This window comes from Polyodon spathula, chromosome 2 (genome assembly GCF_017654505.1).
Source record: "Polyodon spathula isolate WHYD16114869_AA chromosome 2, ASM1765450v1, whole genome shotgun sequence".
NCBI lineage: Eukaryota > Metazoa > Chordata > Actinopteri > Acipenseriformes > Polyodontidae > Polyodon > Polyodon spathula.
Genome location: NC_054535.1, coordinates 17,291,919 through 17,299,547, shown reverse-complemented (window position 1 = coordinate 17,299,547; position 7,629 = coordinate 17,291,919). Strand labels below are relative to the sequence as shown.

The 7,629-nt window shown below is 40.2% G+C and overlaps 2 non-coding genes and 1 pseudogene across 2 annotated transcripts; 1 reads left to right on the top strand and 2 right to left on the bottom strand.

The window, feature by feature from the left end:
* Positions 1-2,575: 2,575 nt before the first annotated feature.
* LOC121307424 lies at positions 2,576-2,739 on the bottom strand. The gene has a single exon (XR_005948328.1). It is a non-coding gene; the product is annotated as a U1 spliceosomal RNA (small nuclear RNA).
* A 1,324-nt stretch (positions 2,740-4,063) lies between these two features.
* Positions 4,064-4,182, top strand: LOC121307342. Its single transcript, XR_005948314.1, has one exon. It is a non-coding gene; the product is annotated as a 5S ribosomal RNA (ribosomal RNA).
* Positions 4,183-7,398: 3,216 nt separating this feature from the next.
* LOC121307432 lies at positions 7,399-7,581 on the bottom strand (annotated as a pseudogene).
* Positions 7,582-7,629: the final 48 nt, after the last annotated feature.

Sequence of the window (7,629 nt, the reverse complement as noted above, 5' to 3'; positions counted from 1 at the left end):
CTAGTTGAAGGACAAATGAATAATACAGCGTTTTGCGTTTTGCAACGCTTTGCAAGAAGCATATACCGGGCTTATGTCCCTGTGTGTGATTACGTTACCTACCAGTCCTGCTACTACCTTCCTCCGTGCACGCTACACTCTCCGCTACCAGCCGCAAGTTCACCTTCGACTTGCTCACCAGGCAACAGTCCATTGAGTACATGCCGTGGTACCTGCGTCCACTCTGACACCAATGTAGCAATCTCAGTTAATGCAGGCAGGTGCATCAGGACTAAACAATCGCTACAATATGTAAGGTATAAACTACGACAGGTCATGCAGTTCTCATTATATATACCACGCCTGGGGTGGTGTTAGCGTCAGCCAAGGGACTTTAACCACCCCAGACATGATATATATCATCGGATCCACACGGCCCAAAGTGGTTTCACTTATAACACGGCCAATTGTCATTTGGGGAATGAAAAATAATTAAAACACTTTTTAAATTAAGACAAAACAGGAAACATTTACTGTGTATACATCTGCAATGTAATATAGTCCCAAATATAATTTAATTTAATTTATTGTTTGCTTATTAAAAATAAATTGTACATGTCCATTTATTGTGAATTTCGGCATCGAAAGTGGCATCTCACTAGAAACTAGAGGACCGAACACAAGCTGATGATGGGCGGAGTTTAAAACCGAGGAAGTAAGGGGAAAAGCTGTCATGGATGTGGAAGCTGTATCTTCAGGTGAGTTTGTGTACTCGTTATGTGTGAGGCACACAATTCTAGCCCGTTTTCATCCTTCCCGGTCTCAAAAGATCCATCCAAATCGAGTCTGATTAAGTTGAAGATCAAACCAGACTTTACGGACCAATCTGATCGTAGTGTCAGGGGGCGTGCTTCAATTTACCAGCAGGTGGTTCAAATCCAGGCCGGTAATTTGGAGGGGGTGTCTGGCCTTGTTTTCACCTGCTTTTCTGACAGGAATACGTACATTTAAATACATTAACAGCACAAGCTGGGTTTTTTTGTTGTTGTTTTTTTAATGCTTTTTCAATGTTTGTTTTCTTCTACTTCATTTAGCTGTTCAGCTACTGTTATGTGTACTTTTGACAAGTGCTAGTGCACTTCTATTTTTCTTCAGGAGGACTGCTCTCTTCTCTCAGAAAGTCGGTGCTCTACCAATTATCTGGAGTTTCATCCCCAAGTATATTAAAGGAAATAGGTGAAAGGTCACTCATTTTTGGCATAGGCTTAGTAACTAATAACAAACAAAATGGCATTTTGTCAAAGAATTTAGAACGCAGTGGTGCGGTGATTTATTCAGTATGAGGATGCAAGCAGTGGATAATACACAGTCATGTGATGCTGTTTAACCAATCAGAGGTTGTTATTTTCCAAAGCTCTGTGTGTGTGTTTGTGTAACTGTTTGAGTGTGTGTGTTATGTTATAGCAGTATTATTATTATTATAATTTTTATTATTATTATTATCATTATTATTATTTTATTAACATTAATAAAATAATAATAATAATAATAATAATAATAATAATAATAATAATAATAATAATACAGTATTGAACATGCCCCCTGCTGGAAGCTGTCAAATTTGTTGTCCTGTGCGTGAGTGTGGTGCTGCTTGTAAACTCCAGCCCCTCGCTGGATTGAAACTTGCACTTTTAAATAACCTGTGCAGGGAGGTGCTGTTTACCTGTATTTTACATCATGGGTCACATTTCTTAAAAAGTAATCGTTTCTGCAGGGATTAGGCGTTTTAGGTTTGATTTCGAGTTGTGTGTTTTGTTTTATAGTTGTATTTAGTGATCTTTTGGAATGCTGAAGTGATTACAGTAATGATGCCATGCACAATGGTAGTAGTAGCTGTGTGTGTGTGTGGTCCTGTTGGATGTGCCTAACCTTGTTCTGTCTAGGAAACAGACAGGTTAGTTAAGGGACAAACGAATAATACAGCGTTTTGCTTGTATGTGGGTTTATGTTGTCTAATTAAAGTGTGTGCCTGCCAAGATATGTTTTAGGGGGCTTATTGGTCAGGTGGTCAAAGAAAGGCGCTTGTTACCAAGAGGGTCCTTGTTCAATCTCAGCCACTGACTCACTGTGTGTGACCCTGTCCCTGAGCAATTCACTTAACCTCCTTGTGCTCCTTCCTTCAGATGAGATGTAAAATCAAGGTCCAATTGTAAGTGACTCTGCAGCAGCAGTTGTGCCGCACAGCTTATCTGTAAGTCGCTTTGGATAAAAGCGTCCACTAAATAGATAAACTTGAAAATGATATCCAGGAGTTTTTCTTAACTTTGATAGAGGCACTGCTGACTTGTTACTTTTAGTTTTCTCAATAAAAAAACTAAACTAAACTGAAAATAACCAAAAAAACTGAAACAGATGTACAGAAAGCGAGTAGCTACTTAATCGACAGTCAGAAAGAAAAAACAAACAAACAAACCATTTAGTTCCTAAGCCAAACCTGTCTCCCTGTGTAGGACATCCACCTGCTGGAGGCTTCTTGAATAATTGCAAACTTCATCGCGCTTCTAGACAGTCGTGTTTCTATCTTTGACCAGAGTTTCAGGGGAGAGCGCGAACGCAGTCCCCCACTACCAGAAATTATGCAGTCGAGATTCCCGCATTTGGGGAATTCGCAGGGGTCAGCACAGCCGGAGTGCAATGGCCGAGCCTCGCCCTGGGTGAACCACCTTCATGATCATGGTATCTCCCCTGCCAGGTAAGTATGAGTTGTACATCTTCCGACTCGGCGCCCGTCCACAAGAGACACTTTTCCCAGAAACGGTAGCTACATCTACAATTTAAAAAATACATTGTTTTACTAATATAACAGGCGCATTTTTATTATATTGCACTTTCCAGTCTGTTGGATTTAATAGTTTCCTTCAGTTTTCGGGATAAGCTTTTAGAAATTGCATTCCCTTAATGCATCTCGGTACATATTTGCATGCGCCTTTATCATTGGACGACAGGATGCCGGCACTAACACAGGATGACGTCATTACTGCAGCAACATATGTTAGATGTTCCGCAAAAGAAAGGGATGGGTCTGTATACACGTCTGCGTAAACGTAATAAAAACATGGAAACAAATGTACGACTTTAAAAAAAGAAAGAATGGAATACATTGGTCAGACATTTGTTACGGTCTCAATAAAAATAACCTCGAATGAACGAACCGGTCCCTAAATCTGTTCTGGGTTTATATGCTAGTTTTGCTGTCTTGTTTGGCACAATAATCAGAACACTCGGTTTGTGGCTTTAACATTTTCAACGTTTTTTTTTTTTTTTTTTTTTAATGATTAAACTAACGATAACTAACAAAACTCGTCAGCACTTTTGTCTTAACCCTGTTCACATGTGTTTGTATCGGACCGATACTGGTAGTTTGGGTTTAGAATATGATTGTACATGATCATAAAGACCAATGATCATAAAACACGTAGGTACTTTCTAGAACATACATTCAGAAAAAATAAACAAAGTCTCATTCCCAGTCTGACAGAGCCACCTGCTGGAGGTATACAGAATAAAATCTAACGTTATTGCTTTCAATATCTGTGTTTCTAACTTGCGAACGCAGTCCCCCACTACCAGAAATGATGCAGTCACGATTCCGGCATTTGCGACATGTGAGCTGTTCCACAGAAGGGATGGCTCTATATGAAAGCCTACACGTCTGCGTGAATGAAATTCTAAAACGTAAACAAATGTTTGCCCAATTTGTCTTTTGTACATTCTCTACTTCAAATCAGAGGTGCCATCAAGTATAGAAAGGTGTATGTTGGGGCAGAATGTTGGACGAACAGCTCTGTGCATAAGGACGATTACAAGGTATTGTTTTATGTTGCGAAGTGCAAGGGTAGCTCTCCCTGTAGTAATTCGTAATAGCATGCATGAGCCTTGCTATTGGCCCGCACATGTGGAGCCCAGAGCTGCTTAAATGTTACCGTTTGTGACAAGTTACAGATCTAGAAATACCAACCCCAACCTGACGGCATGAATGATATCAACTTAATACTATGAAAGAGATAAACCAACGTTGTCTCTCGCTTACGGCCATACCACCTTGAGAACGCCCGATCTCGTCTGATCTCGGAAGCTAAGCAAGGTCGGGCCTGGTTAGTACTTGGATGGGAGACCGCCTGGGAATACCAGGTGCTGTAAGCTTTTGTTTCTATAGGTTGACAGGGGGCGCTGTTTCCCCAGCTATTCATTTTAATAACCTGCAAGCTATAAGGATAAACATCGTTTTCATTTTTGTTTTTTTTATTGCCCATCCCAGACTTGCACAAATATGATACTTTAATATGACGCTCGCAACATTCTTATTTCTTCAATTCGTGACCAAATGTGACCCAGAAAGTGAAAAAAAGTACACTAAATAAAATAAAATACAAATGATGTATACTGACACGACAGGAATACAGCAGTATTATTATTAATAATAATAATAATAAAGTATTGAACATGCACCCTGCTGGAAGCTATCAAATTTGTAGTCCTGTGCGTGAGTGTGGTGCTGCTTGAAAACTCCAGCCCCTCGATGGATTGAAACTGCACTTTTAAATAACCTGTGCAGGGAGGTGCTGTTTACTTGTATTTTACATCATGGGTCATATTTCTTAAAAGTAATCCTTTCTGCAGGGATTAGGCGTTTTAGCTTTAATTTCGAGTTGTGTGTTTGGTTTTATAGTTGTATTTAGTGATCTTTTGGAATGCTGAAGTGATTACAGTAATGATACCGTGCACAATGGTAGTAGTAGCTGTGTGTGTGTGTGGTCCAGTTGGATGTGCCTAACCTTGTTCTGTCTAGGAAACAGACAGGCTAGTTGAGGGACAAATGAATAATACAGCGTTTTGCGTTTTGCAACGCTTTGCAAGAAGCATATATCGGGCTTATGTCCCTGTGTGTGATTACGTTACCTACCAGTCCTGCTACTACCTTCCTCCGTGCACGCTACACTCTCCGCTACCAGCCGCAAGTTCACCTTCGACTTGCTCACCAGGCAACAGTCCATTGAGTACATGCCGTGGTACCTGCGTCCACTCTGACACCAATGTAGCAATCTCAGTTAATGCAGGCAGGTGCATCAGGACTAAACAATCGCTACAATATGTAAGGTATAAACTACGACAGGTCACGCAGTTCTCATTATATATACCACGCCTGGGGTGGTGTTAGCGTCAGCCAAGGGACTTTAACCACCCCAGACATGATATATATCATCGGATCCACACGGCCCAAAGTGGTTTCACTTATAACACGGCCAATTGTCATTTGGGGAATGAAAAATAATTAAAACACTTTTTAAATTAAGACAAAACAGGAAACATTTACTGTGTATACATCTGCAATGTAATATAGTCCCAAATATTATTTAATTTAATTTATTGTTTGCTTATTAAAAATAAATTGTACATGTCCATTTATTGTGAATTTCGGCATCGAAAGTGGCATCTCACTAGAAACTAGAGGACCAAACACAAGCTGATGATGGGCGGAGTTTAAAACCGAGGAAGTAAGGGGAAAAGCTGTCATGGATGTGGAAGCTGTATCTTCAGGTGAGTTTGTGTACTCGTTATGTGTGAGGCACACAATTCTAGCCCGTTTTCATCCTTCCCGGTCTCAAAAGATCCATCCAAATCGAGCCTGATTAAGTTGAAGATCAAACCAGACTTTACGGACCAATCTGATCGTAGTGTCAGGGGGCCATGCTTCAATTTACCAGCAGGTGGTTCAAATCCAGGCCAGTAATTTGGAGGGGGTGTCTGGCCTTGTTTTCACCTGCTTTTCTGACGGGAATAAATACATTTAAATACATTAACAGCACAAGCTGGGTTTTTTTGTTGTTGTTTTTTTTAATGCTTTTTCAATGTTTGTTTTCTTCTACTTCATTTAGCTGTTCAGCTACTGTTATGTGTACTTTTGACAAGTGCTAGTGCACTTCTATTTTTCTTCAGGAGGACTGCTCTCTTCTCTCAGAAAGTCGGTGCTCTACCAATTATCTGGAGTTTCATCCCCAAGTATATTAAAGGAAATAGGTGAAACGTCACTCATTTTTGGCATAGGCTTAGTAACTAATAACAAACAAAATGGCATTTTGTCAAAGAATTTAGAACGCAGTGGTGCGGTGATTTATTCAGTATGAGGATGCAAGCAGTGGATAATACACAGTCATGTGATGCTGTTTAACCAATCAGAGGTTGTTATTTTCCAAAGCTCTGTGTGTGTGTTTGTGTTGACTTAGAGTGTGTGTGTGTTATGTTATAATTTTTATTTTTATTATTATTATTATTATTATTATTATTATTATTAATAATAATAATAATAATAATAATAATAATAATAATAATAATAATAATAATAATAAAGTATTGAACATGTCCCCTGCTGGAAGCTGTCAAATTTGTTGTCCTGTGCGTGAGTGTGGTGCTGCTTGAAAACTCCAGCCCCTCGCTGGATTGAAACTTGCACTTTTAAATAACCTGTGCAGGGAGGTGCTGTTTACCTGTATTTTACATCATGGGTCACATTTCTTAAAAAGTAATCGTTTCTGCAGGGATTAGGCGTTTTAGGTTTAATTTCGAGTTGTGTGTTTTGTTTTATAGTTGTATTTAGTGATCTTTTGGAATGCTGAAGTGATTACAGTAATGATGCCGTGCACAATGGTAGTAGTAGCTGTGTGTGTGTGTGGTCCTGTTGGATGTGCCTAACCTTGTTCTGTCTAGGAAACAGACAGGCTAGTTAAGGGACAAACGAATAATACAGCGTTTTGCTTGTATGTGGGTTTATGTTGTCTAATTAAAGTGTGTGCCTGCCAAGATATGTTTTAGGGGGCTTATTGGTCAGGTGGTCAAAGAAAGGCGCTTGTTACCAAGAGGGTCCTTGTTCAATCTCAGCCACTGACTCACTGTGTGTGACCCTGTCCCTGAGCAATTCACTTAACCTCCTTGTGCTCCTTCCTTCAGATGAGATGTAAAATCAAGGTCCTATTGTAAGTGACTCTGCAGCAGCAGTTGTGATGCACAGCTTAGTCTGTAAGTCGCTTTGGATAAAAGCGTCCACTAAATAGATAAACTTGAAAATGATATCCAGGAGTTTTTCTTAACTTTGATAGAGGCACTGCTGACTTGTTACTTTTAGTTTTCTCAATAAAAAAACTAAACTAAACTGAAAATAACCAAAAAAACTGAAACAGATGTACAGAAAGCAAGTAGCTACTTAATCGACAGTCAGAAAGAAAAAACAAACAAACAAACCATTTAGTTCCTAAGCCAAACCTGTCTCCCTGTGTAGGACATCCACCTGCTGGAGGCTTCTTGAATAATTGCAAACTTCATCGCGCTTCTAGACAGTCGTGTTTCTATCTTTGACCAGAGTTTCAGGGGAGAGCGCGAACGCAGTCCCCCACTACCAGAAATTATGCAGTCGAGATTCCCGCATTTGGGGAATTCGCAGGGGTCAACGCACAAACAGCCGATTGCAATGGCCGAGGCCCTCGGGCCCTTTGTTTAGACCACCTTCAATGATCAATGGGGATCACGTCCCCCCCTCCAGGTAATAGTGGAGTTTGTACTCTTCCTTCCAGCGCGGACCCTCGGCGCCCGGACCGT